Source organism: Papaver somniferum, unplaced genomic scaffold, assembly GCF_003573695.1.
Source record: "Papaver somniferum cultivar HN1 unplaced genomic scaffold, ASM357369v1 unplaced-scaffold_123, whole genome shotgun sequence".
Classification (NCBI taxonomy): domain Eukaryota; kingdom Viridiplantae; phylum Streptophyta; class Magnoliopsida; order Ranunculales; family Papaveraceae; genus Papaver; species Papaver somniferum.
The window spans coordinates 932,469-949,734 of record NW_020621381.1 but is presented as its reverse complement, the minus strand read 5'-3'; positions in this window follow the sequence as shown (position 1 = coordinate 949,734).

Here is a 17,266-nt window from a genome sequence, read left to right as displayed (position 1 = left end):
GCTGCTGACAGTTCTGAAATTTATGGCCAATCAATTTGCAGTAGTCACAAAAGTTGTTTGGAAAATGATGAAATTGAAACTTGATCTCATTAGTAAACCCCATCTCATTTTCATCCATCACACTAAAGCACAGTCTTTGCTTGTATCTGATGCTAGCCCTCACAGTTATGGAGTAACTTCCATTTGCCTTCCTAACAGGGTATGAGAAGGATGAAATATCACCCATACAGGCTAAATATCTTCTCAAGTTATCACTGTTTAACTGAGCATGAGTTAAGTTGTGAATGGTTATGAAGAACATCTCAGTTGGAGGACTCCAAGTAGTTAAATTCTCAGTTCTCTCCCAGATTTTGATGCAGAATAAGTCACCATAAACCACTCTGGTTGCAACTGCCAAAACTCTATGCATCTCATCTTCCCTTTCAAATCTCACTAGAAGAACCCAATCACTCACCATCTTCACCGAGAAACCTCCTTGAATCTTCTACTGGAAAAGCAAAGCATTTCTTACATCCCAACTATTCCTTGCTACAGGTTCAGCAAACCTTCCCAACAAACAGCTTGTCCACAAGTCTTCATTACGCAGGTACCTTGATGGTATTATTTCACTAACATCAAACTGTCTACCTTGACTCAGATTCAAAGAGATTTCAAGTTGGTTTGTTAATTGAGATAGATCACCATGCCAAACAACATACATGGTGATACAGAAATTCAGCTGAAAAGCTGCACTGAAGGGTATTGAGGATTGTGAAATAAACTGAGAAAACCTATAAGGATTTGCATAGAGGGGAGAGCATAACAAGTAAAGAAACCACTTCATCTTACAGTGCTTATAAAAGGAGAAATTAGGGTTTGGGAAATCGGTGAGAATTAGGTATTAAAAAATGGAATCCCAAAGATTTGTAAGAAATCACAAATTTGTCAGCTCAAAATTAAATTAAAAATTAGGGTTTTTGAGGGAAATCTCCAAGTGTAACGAATTGAGAAGAAATTCAACAAATGGAAAAGGATTAAAGATTGGGGAACAGTAAAGGCAAACATAAAGCAGAATCAATGAAGAAATAGTATCTAAAACGATGGGATTAAGGGAAATCATTACCTGACAAGTTATGTATCGATTAAAACTCAAGCGTGCACTGGTAGATGCTGCAGCCGGATTATCAGACTGTCACCTCCACTAACCTTGGTTCTAATAAAAATTAATCCACTAAACAACCAATAAGACCCCTGTGAGCAGAAACCCTAAAAAAATATGTGCTTAACCCCCATCAGAGCCTATGAACGGCTTCTTAGCCGCTCATGGCGGTAGGGAAACCAGAAGGTGAAGTTGAAGAAAGAAGGTAAACTCGAAAAAACCGGCTCGTCGTGGGAAAGCGAAAAGGGTTCCAACTGCCTGCTTCTCTAGACTTAGGTGCAACTATTAATGTTATGCCTGCCTCAATATATGAATTGTTAGACCTTGGTCCTCTTAAAGATACCGGTATTATCATTCAACTTGTTGATAGGTCCACTACTTACCTAAAGGGGGTTGTGGAAGATGTTTTGGTGCAGGTTAACGAGCTGGTTTTTCCTGTAGACTTTTATGTTCTAGATATGAGGGACGAAAAAATTCACCCTCGTCTACACCTTTGTTGTTGGGTAGACCTTTCATGAGAACTGATAGAACGAAAATAGATGTCTTCAAAGGCACCATAACTATGGAATTTGACGGTGAACCCATAAGTTTCAACATCTTTGAGGCTATGAGATACCCGAGTGGCATACATTCCTGTTTTACATTCCTGCTTTTCAGTGGATGTGATTGATTCTTTAGTTCAACAAGTGTTTGAGTTAGATGGTGATGATGCATTATAGAAATCCATAATGAAGAGTTTAGATTGTACAAAGCATGATGACATGAAAAGTGACATAAAAATGTGTGATGAGCTTAAATAAGTTATTTGCTCTATTGTCGCAGTACAAGAACTTTCACCTAGAAATGACGTTTCTTATATTTCCTTACCTTGTACTAATGAGAAACTCTTGCCATCATTTTTGCATGCACCTGTCCTTGAATTGAAACCTCTTCCAGATCACCTCAAGTATGTCTATTTAGGTGAGAAGGAAGAGTTACCGGTGATTATTTCCAAAAACCTTACCAAGGTGCAAGAAGAGAATCTTATTCGTGTGCTAAGAGAATACAAGTCTGCCATAGGGTGGACCATTGCAAATATAAAGGGAATCAACCCTTCCATGTGCATGCACCGAATACTTCTCGAGGATGGGGCAAAACCAACAAGAGAAGCTCAACGTCGTTTGAACCCTCCGATGATGGAAGTGGTAAAGAAAGAAATCCTGAAGTTGTTGGATGTAGGGGTTATCTATCCCATATCCGATAGCAAATGGGTAATCCCGGTTCAAGTCGTTCCAAAGAAATCCGGTGTCACTGTGGTGAAAAACGAAGATAATGACTTGGTTCCAACTAGAATTCAGACCGGTTGGAGAATGTGCATTGATTATCGGAAGCTCAATTCTACCACCTGCAAAGACCATTTTCCTTTGCCATTTATTGATCAAATGCTTGAGAGATTGGCTGGAGACACTCACTATTGTTTTCTTGATGGTTTTTCAGGGTATAATCAGATTGTAGTAGCTCCGGAAGATCAGGAAAAGACGACCTTTACTTGTCCATTTGGCACATTTGCTTATAGACGCATGACATTCGGTTTGTGCAGTGCTCCTGGCACTTTCCAACGTTGTATGGTAAATATATTTTCAAATTATGTTGCTAGCATCATAGAAGTATTTATGGATGACTTTAGTACGTATGGTGATTCTTTTGACAAGTGCTTAGATAACCTTATACTTATACTTAAAAGATGCGTAGAAACAAATCTTGTGCTTAATTGGGAAAAGTGTCATTTCATGGTGAATCACGATATTGTGCTAGGCCACATTGTATCCTCTAGGGGGTTAGAAATGGACAAAGCTAAGATAGATGTGATTAAAAACTTACAATACCCCACAACTGTGAGGGAGGTTCGTTCTTTTCTTGGCCATGCAGGTTTTTATAGGAGGTTCATCAAGGATTTCTCCAAGATTGCAATGCCATTGTGACGGCTTTTGCAAAAAGATGTGACTTTTGATTGTGACAAGGAGTGCAAGAAGGCTTTTGACACCTTGAAAGAGTTGTTGACTACCGCACCGATCATCAAACCACCGGATTGGAGCAAGCCCTTTGAGTTGATGTGTGATGCTAGTGACTATGCCGTTGGAGCCGTGTTGGGACAGCGAGATGGTAAAGTTCCGTATGCCATTTATTATGCTTCTAGAATGGAGCAAAAATCAACTACTCAACCACTGAAAAGAAGCTCTTAGCCATAGTGTTTGCACTTGAAAAGTTTAGATGTTACTTAGTGGGTACGCAAGTGATTGTCTTCTCCGATCATGCTGCGCTTCGATACTTGCTAACAAAGAAAGATGCTAAGCCGAGGCTCATTAGGTGGATTCTTCTTCTTCATGAGTTTCATCTCCAAATTAAGGACAAGAAGGGGAGTGAGAATACCGTAGAGGATTATTTGAGTCGATTGATAGCATCCGAAGAAGCTATTCCTTTGCATGATAGTTTTTCGGATGAGCAACTTATTATGGTGGATAGAACAACTCTATGGTACACTGACATTGTGAACTACTTGGTGCCGGGACAAGTACCTAGTACCATGTCAACTTTTCAGAAATTGAAACTCAAGAAAGTCTCCAAGCAATATACGTGGGATGAACCGTATTTTTAGAAACATTGTGCCGACCAAATAATGCGAATGTGCGTCCTAGAATCCGAGTTTCAATCTATTCTTAATTTGTCACTCATATGCTTGTGGAGGCCATTTTGGGTCCAAAAGAATGGCACTCAAGGTTCTTGAGAGTGGTTTCTATTGGCCCACTTTATTCAGATATGCATACTTTTTTTTGTAAAGCTTGTGATAGGTGCCAACGAACCGACAATCTAGGTGCTAGAAATCAAATGCCACTAACACCAATTCTTCCCGTAGAGATATTTGATATTTGGGGTATCGATTTTATGCGTCCTTTTGTGAATTCGAATGGGAATCTTTATATTATTCTTGCTTTTGATTATGTTTCTAAATGGGTGGAGGCTAGAGCCACCAAGACTAATGATTCTCAAGTTGTTTGTGAGTTTGTGAAGGAACAAATATTCTCTAGGTTTGGCATACCTCGAGTGGTGATTAGTGATGGAGGTTCCCATTTTCAGAGATCTTTCCACGCTCTTCTCAAGAAGTACAATGTTACTCACAAAGTTGGCACACGATATCATCCCGCAAACAAGTGGACAAGCTGAAATTTCCAACCGGGAGATCAAGTCCATTCTAGAGAAAACGGTGAATACTACAAGGAAAGATTGGAGCTTTAGACTCAATGATGCTTTATGGGCGTACCGTTTAGGATGATTTATGGCAAACCTTGTCATCTTCCCGTAGATCTTGAACACAAAGCTTTTTGTGCCATCAAGATGTGCAACATGGAGTTAGATGCCGCAGGGAAACAAAGAAAGCTTCAACTCAGTGAGTTAGAAGAAATCCGCAATGATGCATATGAAAGTTCGCACATTTACAAGGAGAAAACTAAAGCTTTTCATGATAATATTATTTCTCGGAAAAGTTTTGTTATAGGGCAGAAAGTTCTCTTATTTCATTCTCGTTTTAAGTTGTTTCCCGGTAAACTTAGACCATTTGGAAGTGATGGGTTGGACCATTTGTTGTTACTAATGTGTTTTCTCATGGTGCAGTTGAGCTTTCTAGTCCCAAAACAGGGAAGATTTTCAAGGTGAATGGCCACCGAGTGAAACCATACTATGAGCAGTTCGTGACGGAGAATGAAGAAGTCATAGAATTGAGTGATCCACTCCCTCTAGAGGAGTAATTGGAGATGAAAGTCGGGATGAGGACGTTAAACTAAGCGCTGAATGGGAGGCAATCCATAGGTTTGTATTTCTATCTTTTGTTTTTAATTTTTTTTTCTTCTTTTGCATATCATATTAGGATTTCCCACCTTGATTTTACTTGGACGAGTCAATTACATTGAGGACAATGTAAATTTGAAGTGCGGGGGAGTGTTTGACTATTTTGAATTTTTCAAAATTTTGCATAAAAAACCTCTAACTTGTAGAGATTTTAGAGTCACTAGCATATTTCTAGGTATGTTTACATAGAGAATTCTGACCGACATAACTGAACTTGGAAGTGTTAGGGAACTACGTTCGGATTTCTTACTTGTTAGAGTGTTAAATAATGGATTTAATCATCCGGTGATGCAAATGAGGTGCAGAGGGAATGCATTATTAGAGTTTCTGATCAATCATTAGTGGAGACTACCTATTTTCATATCAACTGAGGAACCACATCAAAAATTCTTTGTAGCTGACTAAAGAGCTTTCTTTTGAGTGTGTGTCACCGTATGTCAATTCCGGGTAGAATGGTGAGTTATCCAACCTCCCACCAATAGAAGCACTACTCTTTGATATCTTGAGTGCTAATTTTGTAATCATGAGGGTGATGTCTATAGATGAAAACCACTTTCTTGTAGTTTGATTTGCAGTTATCAACATTCTCTCGACAAGAACAGATCCATAGAAACACACATCATCACCAACAAGGGAGCGACATCAAAATCTACAAGAAAGTTAAAGACGTTCAAGGATTACAAGCAACGATACAAGTAAGAGAAAATTTCATATCCAAGTAAAAGCAACATACAATGAGCATATTTTTACATATACATGTTGAAGACTTACATACAAGGAGCGGAATTTTATATCAAAGTGGTAGACTAAGTACAAGAGCGAAGGAAATCAAAAGATGAGAGTTATTGAAGTTTATGGTACGAGTCAATACAAGTTGTGGAGAATCAAGTGGTAAAGTACTTCTCCCACGACCATATTTCAATACTTTGTTTTATTTTCACTTTGTATTTTATATTTTCTCTTGTCTCAATAAAAAAAAATGAGACAAGAGAAAAAAAATTATTATTGTTTTTAGTTTTTATTTATTCAATAAGCCGTGGGGATGCAAGAAAAATCTATAAAGAAGTTTCAAGCGACAAGGAATTTGAGGAAAAGGTTATAAATTGTCAAGGATCGAAGTTCAAGAGTTTATCATCAATTGTTGAAGCGGAAGAAGAAGACCAAGAAAATGAAGAAGAAGAGCCGAAGGAAGACGTTTCTATTGCATGCTGTGAGAGTGGTGATATCATAATTGGCAATCGAATGTGAAGGTGGTGAGTACTCTCATCCTTGCATATGATTGATTTCCTTTCCTAGAGATCATAAGAAAAATGTCTTTATTTTTCACGATTATGTGGAGTCTCCATAAATAATTCGGAAGGTTTCCCTCCCACCATTCAATGTGTTTAGGATTCTCTCTTCATTCCTACCTGCACACATGTGAGACCCATAAAAAAGCTGTCTTTTTTAGTGCAATTATCATAAAACCCTTATTGGTGAGGCAGAAGTCGAGGCGAAATGCTTATTGATCTCTCTCAAACACGCGTTCTCTCATTATGGTGTAGTTATTTCTCACTCAACATTAAGAATGAGAATATGTTCTTTGGTATTTCTAACTTCTTATTACTAGCATGCAGAAACTCTATGTCCTCATAGCTCTTTGGATGCTTGGGACGCTGGAACGCTTTTAAGTTGGAGTATGTTTGTGGGTATATCTCTCGTAAGTGCTCACGAGACTATAACTCGTCCACTAGGGACATCTAGGGGTTTAAAGGCTTGTTATTTATGCTAAGAGTAACCATAGCCTCGACGAAACGGAGTTGTTTTATTTTAGTTTTGTTTTGTTTGCTCGAGGACTAGCAAAGACTAGGTGTGGGGGAATTTGATAGGTGTATAAAACACCCAATTTTAGTAATGCTTTCTTACACTTTTCTTCTTAATTCTCCTGAAATTTTTTACGTATCTTTTCTTTGTTTTTAGGTACCATGGCTTGAAGTTGCAAAAAAGAAGGAAAAGCACCACTAATTTTGTTTTCTTAAATACTTTATATCAGGAAAATTCCCAAAACATATACTCCACCATAATTTCAATTTGCCAAAATGGAACTTGTGTGGCGGTCATATGGGCATTTCATGGAATGCATTCTTTATATAAAAAAAAAGAAAAAGGAAAAAAAAGGAAATGATTCAGAAACTGTGAGTGCTTGTCACACAAGCTCAGCACACATGTGCTGGTGAACTGAAAATCAATAGAAGAGAAATTAGGTCTCATTTAGGCCTAAATCGAAATCCAGAAACCAATTTGCAAGAAGAGAGATACAAGTGAAGAACCATTGCCGGAGTTTACTGCAAGACTCAGTTGCCGTCAGTTCTAGCCAAGGTTCAAGGGTTGTTTACCCAGGGTTAGGACAAGCTCGTACTGGTAAGAGACTACATAGTCTGTGATTGAAGTTTGAAGGCGAGGAAATCAATTGTAGAAGAAGGTTTTACTGTCATCGACTGAGGATGAGAAATGGAGGAAGATGAAGGGTATCCTGGAGCCTTATCTAAGCTGAGAAGAAGAAGAAGGAAGAAATGGAAATGGTCTGTTGGCTCGAAATTATGGAATTTTGGGGTAAATTTGTGAATCTGAAATGAGCAGTGAAAGGGGATCTGGAGCTGTTATTTAAATGGGTTTTTGATGGTTGTGCTGGAAGAAACAGAAGCTCGAGATGAACTTGGAAGTTGGGTTATTGAGTTACAGAATTCTGGTTTGTGTTTTAATTCAAAGCATCTTTGTTTCTCCCTCTCTTTTCTCTGTCCGTACAGCTAGGAAGTGATGTTCATGTGATGATTGATGGTTTTAAATGATGATTGATTGAGAAGTTAATGAATGTTTGAATGGCTCCGGTATATGGGTTGTGTTTATTCACATTGTGCAGGGATTTGGAGAGGAAATGAAGGTGATTCTCGATGACAGCAACTCGACTGTGTTGTGCTCAGCAAATGTTCGCATAATTGTCTAAGCTAAGATGCATAATTTATCATGGTGTTTCGAACCTGGTGTTTCGAACCAAGTGTTAGCTGTACAGGCAGCGAGAGGAGAGGTTGTGTTGCTTCTGCGAAGAGAATGAGATGGAGTTGTCTCTCTACAAGGCAACAAGATAGTTGCTGGTGCTATGAAGTCTGAGTAAGAGCAGCAAGGAAGTGGTTTGTTGGGATAAGTCTGTGTTGTTTTATCATGGAGCTGTGGTTTGAATGTGCAGCAGTCTGGTGGAGTTTCAGGACTAGAATTCAATGGAGAAGAGGATGGAACTGAAGCTAAGAATTAATTGTTGAATGACTTGTTGCTGCTAAATTTTATGGGTTTCTGAGATGATTTTTCATGGTACTCGAAGTGATTAAAGTTAACAAAGGCTTGAGATGAAAGGGTTTTGCTGGAATTGGGGAGTTGCTGGTGATATTTGGCTCGAGCAGAGAGAAGTGGTTTAGGTCGAGTTAAGATGGGAATTTGGAGCCAGTACTGTGTAGTGGCAAGTCAGTGGTTCGATGGTTGTGTGCAAGGCATGTTCGGCAGCAGTTTGCACCTGATTAGAAGTCTACAGGAAAGGAAGACCTGGGTACCAAGTTGTTTCAGTTTTGGAAAGAATATCTTGCCGATAAAGCAGCTAAGAAAAGTGTTGTTTTTGCAGTTAACTCTATGATGAAGGGCTGAGATTTAGAAGGTGCGGTATTTGTGAATGATTGGAACAGTTGGGTTTGTTTAGGTTACGATTTTACAGGGCAGGAAAGATATATAAAGGAGGCGCAGAAACAGAACAAAATCTATCTCTTTCACCACCGGAGGACGGCACAGAACTTTGAACCTGAGCATTATCAACAGTAGCTTGGTTTGCTGCCAGGATTTTCATCTCAACTGTTTGCTTTTCTGAACTTCTTTTTAGCCATGTGTTTTACTTTTAAGAACATGAGAAGCTAATAGCTTTATTGATTAGGGAGGATTTCAAAACTCCTTGAACATGTTTTATTAATCAAGTTTATGCAAGTTATTCTTTCGATAAATATCTTTTGTTATTTGTCGTTTACCGATCTTGTGACCATGAGAAGTATGCTTGGTATCTAAGTGCGCAATTAGGTAACTCCTATGCATCTCTAATGTTAGTATTGAGAACTTTAATCCGTAATTGTTAGAGTAATCTTTACATAAGTAGCGGGAATCTTGATCTCAGTTGGGAGAATAACATCAGCGCCATAGACGAGAGAATACGGTGAAGTCCCAATTGAGCTTCTTGGTGTTGTACGGTAGGCTCATAAAGCCATGGGAAATTCTTCATGCCACGTTTGTGGATTTTCATGAACTGTTCGACTAAGAATCCAGATCAAGGTTTTGTTGGTGCTCTCCGCTTGTCCGTTTCCTTGGGGATAGTATGGTGTGGAGAAAATCTGTTTGATTCCATATTCCTCGAGCAATTCTGCAACATGTTTGTTGGCAAAAGGAGTTTCATTATTCGTGATGATATGTTTAAGAACACCGAATCTACATATGATGTATTCTTTGATGAAAGTTGCAATTGTGACTCCAGTGCTGCTTCGAAGAGGAATAGCTTCGACCCATTTGGTGAAATACTCCGTTACTGGGATGATGTATCCATGCTGCTTTGAAGATGCTGGATTGATTTTTCCGATGATATCCAGTCTCCAGCTATAGAAGGGCCATGGACTGCTCACGGAGTGTAATGGAAGACAAGGAGTGTGAATGAGGTTACCATGAATTTGGCATTGATGACATCTCCGAACATAGGCAGCTGCATCATCTTCCATGGTCGGACAATAATATTTCTCATGGATTTGGAGAAATAATTTCTTCTTTCCTTGGTGTTCACCATCGTGCATCTCTTTCAAGATTGTAGAAATTTCTTGCCCGGCCAAGCATCTCAGAAGGTTCCCACCAAAGCTTTTGCGATACAAAATTCCTTCCAGGTAGACAAAAGGTTTGGCGCTCTGGGTGAGTTTGATCACTCATTTCTTCTCCGACGATAGATCGTTGTCACGAAGATATTTTATGTAAGGTTCTCTCCAGTCCCTAGTGTGGTGGATTGTTAGAACCTCCAAATGATGAGGTGGTGTCTGACAGTTGGGACATGACCCTTCTAACATTCTCGACTGAGCCCTCCATGGAGGGCCAATAGTACCTGAGTATTTGAAGCCTTCTGTAAATTGTGACTACCAGAGTTTGTCCCCATATTTCCTCATGTATGCATTTGAGTTGCTCGCTCGCTTCCTCGTCTCCAAGGCATCGTGACGATGATCCATCAGGATTGTGATAATATAATGCTCCATGCAGCAGAAACAAGTTTTTCAACTCCTTGAGGATGATTTTCCCTTCTGTAAGAGAACTGCTCAATTCATGAATGATGGGTGCTCGCCAGTCGCTCGATTGAGCATCTTCAACTTGAGTAAGCCAGACGATGATACAGAACGTCTTTGCACAGTGATGGATTTCTCTGACCCTTCAAACTGCAGCTTGGACGCAAGAGTCGCTAGACAATCAGCGTGTCTGTTGCTGGTGCGGCCAGTATGCATAATTGTTGCATCAGAAAAATACCTTCATCGCTTTTCGAATCAAATTTCCCTTTATGTTCACGATCCTTTAGAATGTAGCACTTACTGCCAAACACTTTCAGATAATGTAAGTTGGGTTTCTTGCCGTACCACAACTCATAGGGGGTGTTTAAGGTCTTTGACCGCAAATAAACACGATTGATCAAATAGCAAGCCGTAAAAACAGCCTCACCCCAAAACCTTAACGATAAGTTTTTGTTATGGAGCATTACCCGTGCCATTTCCTGAATGTTTATATTCTTCCTTTCTGCAACTCCATTTGCTTGTGGAGTGATAGGTGGAGATATTGTTGAATAATTCCCAGAGAGTCACAATATTCAACTACTTTGGTGTCTTTGAATTCTGTGCCACGATCACTTCTAATTTTCTTTAGTTTGCGACTTTTTCATTCTGGATTCTATTAACAGTAATCTTGAACTCACTGAGTGTTTCATTCTTGTGAGCCAAAAACGCCACCCAAGTGAATTTGGTGTAATCATCTACTACCATAACCAAAGCATACTTCTTTCCAGCCATTGTAGATTTTTGAATTGGGCCAAAAAGATCCATATGAATTAAACTAAGTGGAGCTTTAGTGAGAATACTTCGAGATGATTTGTGTGGAACTTTCGTTTTTTTACCCTTTTGACAGGCACCACATACACCTTCAACCTTAGAATTGATTTTGGGAAAGGCTCTAATAAGTTCTTTATTAACGATCTTAGTTAGAAGACAATAATTGATGTTGTTAGAGCATTGCTCGGTCGAACTCGCATGCGTTGCTATCTCAAGCATGTTTGTCAATGTTAGTGATCAAAACTATAAGTCTTGATTTCTAGTCTATTATAGCTAAGTCTCGGAATAGGATAGTAAGTGTAGTTGAGCTCAAGGACTTCATGGAGATTCATCATACAAGTAGAAGAACTACTCAAGGAACCGGTGGAACTTCTCGACAAAAAGGTATGTGAAGACTTGAACTAATCAATCACTCAAAAGTCTATCTACTCTATCTCCTACTCTTTGAGACAAGAAGTCATATGCTATATATATAGACTTGGATTATACACATTAGGTATTTCGATCCGAGTATACCTCGCCTATCTATATCTCGAAATATGTGTTGGTAAGATTTTCGCTTCGATCAAGTTTATCTTTACCATGTGACGAAAGTCATGAAATGTTTTAATAATCTTGAAAATTTCTTTGACGAGAAATGGTGTAACAACTATATAACATCCTCTAAGAATGTTTTCAATGATTGAAATGAGAGTTTAGATTACATAACCAATGGTGGACATAACCATTGTTGTGGAAACACATTTATGTATAAGTCCTATTCCTTGAACCAAAGTTTGCGAACTTTGTTGATCAAAAGAACCGGAAGAATGGCGTGAGCCAAGTCCGCGAACTACCTAAGTTCTCAAACCCGAGAATTTCTGCTGGAGTTGACAAACTACTGGCGTGAAACTAAGTCCACGAACTTAGTCCGTGAACCCAGTCTGCGAACCGGCGAAGTTCTCATACCCGAGAATTTCTGCTGGAGTTTGTAAACTCTGCCCGGTAACTTAAGTCCGCGAACCTAGTCTGCGAACTTGAGAAGGTTATATATCTGAAGATGATTTCTGAACTCAAACTTAAAAATACTAAGGAATGCAGTTTGCAAACCGTGGCTATAAAAGTTCATGAACCGATTCAAGTGAATCAAATCATCTTTGCTTCAATTGTGTCTTGTGTAGTACATATGATTTCCTTGCAATTGAACAACTCTCTAACTAGTTCATTTGAAGTCATTTGAACTAGTTATTGTGAAGAAGAACATGGTTGATATGAAATGCTCATATGGCTAACCTTTTGGTTAACTATTGTTGAACCAACAAGTGCATACATTTGGGTACGGTTAACAAACCTAGAAGCGTGCATTGTAAAGTGTGTGTAACAAGATAAGTTTTCGATCTAACGGTTGAGAAATATTATCTTGAATCTAAATCAGGTTTTCATCTAAAGGTGAATATTGAATGCTTTGTTACTAAGCTAACATTGATTGCAAACCCTGATTTGAAAGACTATACGAAGGAGACATCTAGTATTGTACAAAACTAATCCCCAAACCTTTCGTGTGATACTAGTTTGCGTGCTAGAGTCGATTCTCCTTTAACCTTTGGTTTTCTTCTTCTAAAACCAGGTTAACGACTTAAAGACTTCATTGGGATTGTGAAGCCAGACCGATACTACTTTTATCGTAGTTGTGTGATCTGATCTTGCATCTTCTATCGTACGAGTACAATCAGATTTATTGGATTGATATTGATATCTCCGATAGGCAAGATATACAAAGTAATCACAAACATCTTCGTCTCATTGTTTGTGATTCCGCAACATCTTTTTCGCTACCATGCAATTAAGATTGTTGTGAGGTGATTGATAAATCTAGGCTATTCTTTGGGAATATAAGACCGGATTATCAATTGGTTCCTGTTCACCTTGATTATTATCAAAATGCGGAACAAAACCTTTAGTATTTATCTGCGGGAGACAGATTAATCCTTTGATAGACTTGTCTGTGTGAGACAAATTTGTTTACTGTCAAAGCCTGCGATTTTGGGTCGTAGCAACTCTTAGTTGTGGGTGAGATCAGTTAAGGGAATCAAGTGCGCAGTATCCTGCTGGGATCAGAGGCATGAGGAGTACAACTATACCTTGGATCAGTGGGAGACTGAGTGGGGTTCAACTACAGTCCAGTCCGAAGTTAGCTTGGAGTAGGCTAGTGTCTGTAGCGGCTTAATACAATGTGTGTTAGGTCCCGGGGTTTTTCTGCATTTGCGGTTTCCTCGTTAACAAAATTTCTGGTGTATGTGTTATTTCAATTTCCGCATTATATTGTTTTATCTTTATAATTGAAATAATACAGGTTGTGTGTTAGATCATCAATTAGAGTAATCCAACCTTTGGTTGTTGGTTGTGATTGATTGATCCTTGGATATTGGTCTTTGGTACCATCCAAGTTATTCCTTGTGTTTTATTAAGGACTCGCCGATTTCTGTTAGCTTGAGTAAATCAAAACAAGAGAGAGATATTAACTGCTCGATATACTTTAGTCTAGATTGAGTATGACTATCTAGTTGATTCCATAGAAAAGTATATTGGAGTTAGTCCATACAGATTGCTAAGAGAAATATTGGGTGGTGTTGTTAGACCCCCGCTTTTTCAGATGTGACCAAAACGTTCATGCCAGAGGTGTGTAGATTCCACTTTAGTCAAATTGCAACAATTATTGAACTGTGTATCTAGAAGATAACAATTATTTTTTTCACGTGATCCTTGAAAAATTACTTTTCCGGATTTTTATCGAAAATGTCACATCCTTTATCATTAAAGACAACCTTACGACCTTTGTCACAGATTTGACTAACAGAAAGAAGATTAGAAGTCATACCTTTCACATATAAGACATCATGTATTTCAGTAACGCCAGGTAATTTGATCGTCCCCTTTTTGCTTATATAGCAACATCTTCCATCTCCAAAAGTCATTGGTCCACCATCAAAATCGCTTTAGTTGATAAACCAAGAGAGATATCCGGTCATGTGTCTGCTACATTTCTGGTGAAGCGTTTTCAGAGACTATATTTTCCATCATCAGATCGCTACAAACACAGACTTATGAGGTCTTTAATGTGTTTGCCTTCTCTGATACCAAATGAAAATGCGGGGGTCTAACAACCACACCCAACAATTCGTTTGGCAATCTAAGAGGACTTACTCCAATATACTTTCTAGAGAATCAACTAGACAGTCAAACTCAATCTAGAGTAAAGTATATCAGAAATTTTAATACCTCTAACTCTTAATTCAATCTATAATCAGCAAACAGAAATCTGCGAGCCCGATTGAATATAAGAGGAGTAACTTGAACGGTACCAAAGACCAATGTTCAAGTGTCAATCAATTTAAATTAACAACCAAAGGTTGGATATTCTAATTGATTGATCTTAACGCACAACCTGTGATATTTCAATTATATAACAAAATATAATGCGAAAAATAAATAACACAGACACCAGAATTTTGTTAACGAGGAAAACCGCAAATGCAGAAAACCCCCGGGACCTAGTCCAGTTTGAACACCACACTGTATTAAGCCGCTACAGACTCTATCCTACTACTAATTAACTACATACTGGATTGTAGTTTAACCCTAATCAATCTCACACTGATTCAAGGTACAGTTGTGTTCCTTACGTCTCTGATCCCAGCAGGATACTACGCACTTGATTCCCTTAGTTGATCTCAACCACAACCAAGAGTTGCTACGACCCAAAGTCGAAGACTTGATAAACAAATTTGTCTCACACAGAAAAGTATGTAGATTGAATAAATCTGTCTCCTACAAAAACACTCAAGAGTTTTTTTTCCGTCTTTTGATAAATCAAGGTGAACGGGAACCAATTGATAAACCGGTCTTATATTACCAAAGAACAACCTAGTAAGATATTGTGGAATCACAAACAATGAGACGAAGATGTTTGTGATTACTTTTATCTTTCCTATCGGAGAAATTAATCTCGAGTCAATTATTTCAATTGTACTCAATACGATAGAATCGGGCAAGATCAGAAAATAGTTGGGTCTGGCTTCACAATACCAATGAAGTCTTTGAAGTCGTTAACCTACAGGGTCTCGATGAAACATAAGGTTAAAGGAGAATCGACTCTAGTTTATGCAACTAGTAACACACAGGAGGTGTGGGGATTAGGTTTCCCAGTTGCTAGAGTTCTCCTTTATATAGTTTTCAAATCAGGGTTTGCAATCCAAGTTACCTTGGTAACAAAGCATTCAATATTCACCGTTAGATGAAAAACCTGATTCAACCAAGCTAATATCTTTCAACCGTTAGATCGAACTTAGCTTGTTACACACAAATGAAATGTACCCTCATTTAGGTTTATGTAACCGTACCCAAACGTGTACACCATGTTGGCTCACAAATAGTTAACCGAGGTTAGCCATATGATTACTCTCATATCAACTTTATTCATCTTAACCATAACTAGTTCAAATGACTCAAATGAAACTAGTTAAAGATCCTTTCAATTGCTATATTCTCATAGAAGTATATAAGAACACAATTGAAGCAAAATCGATTTGATTCACTCGAATCAATCATGAAAATTATAGCCACAGTTTTCTTAGATTGCATTCCTTATATAAATGTTTATGTTCATGTTCATAACCGATTTTAGAACTTTAACATTCAAGTATGCAATCGGGTACGCATACTTGAAATAGCCGGACCAAGATTGGGTTCCGCCAGTACGCAAACGGGTATGCGAACTTTCAATCCCAGCAGAAATTCTCGTACATGAACCTGTACGCCAGTACGCGAACGGGTACACATACTTAGGTTCCCGGATTTCTCAAACCAACAGGTATGCAAACGGGTGCACATACGATGGTTCACGGACATGGATTACATATGTGCAAGAGTGCACAACATGACATATCCAATAATAGTTGAGTGTTCTAGACTCTTATTTAAATCATTGAAACTTTCTTAGAGGATGACAATAGCCGTTTTCACATACTATTAGAATCAAAGCAATTTTCAAGATATTGAAATAGTCATAACGAAACATTCCAAGACTAAACCAAATGATTGTATCACACAAACCATGTAAAATGTTACTCGGAAATTTTCACATGATATAAGATGAACTTGGTCGAAGCAAAAGCTTGCCAACACATATTTCAAGAAATATGTAAGCGAGATAAACTTAGCTCGAAATCTCAAATGCGTATGTAGAAAACTATATCGTAATACGACTTATGTCTCAATATAGGAGATAGAGTAGAAATAGACTTTCCAAGTGATAGATGAGTTTCAGTCTCCACATACCTTTTGTCGATGAAGTTCCACAAGCTCCCCTTAGTAGTTCTTCGTCTTCAATTAATTCACGCGGTAAAGTCTAAGCTCAACTACACAATCTATGTCCTAGTCCGAGACATCTATAAATAGGCTAGAAATCAAGACTTATAGTTTTGATCACTAACATTGACAAAGATGCTTGAGATAGCAACGCATGCGAGTTCGACTGAGCAGTGCTCTAACAATCTCCCCCTTTGTCAATTTTAGTGACAAAACTATCAATACATATGGATTACAAAATAATTAAAAATTATAGCTTCTCATCCAAATGCTTGATCTCCTTGGCATCTTCAACACGACTCGAAATCTTAGTCATTTCCAAGTAATCCATGATTCTAAACGTGTTCAACTCAGCATCATAGTTGTTGAAGATCCGTAGAGATAAAAATGAGAAAACAATTGCTCTCAATCATTATTGTACCGTGACATAGTATTATTACACATCATCAAAGTTCAACTGTATCACAACTTTGACAACAATACTATGGTGATATGTATCACTACCCCTTAGTCAATACTTCATCTCAACACGAAAACTACTCCCCCTTACATAATGATCCGTAAACCATATGTATTTGTAGTATGAAACAACACATTAATTCTCCCCCTTTTGTCAATATAAATTGGCAAAGGTATGAAAACTAGTGGGATCCTCATGAAATTTTCATAGAGATACTTCATGACCAAAAGAGAATAACATACCAACTTATTTAGATGCAATCATAAAGCCGAAGCTAAATGCATTTATCAAGGAGTTTATAAAGAT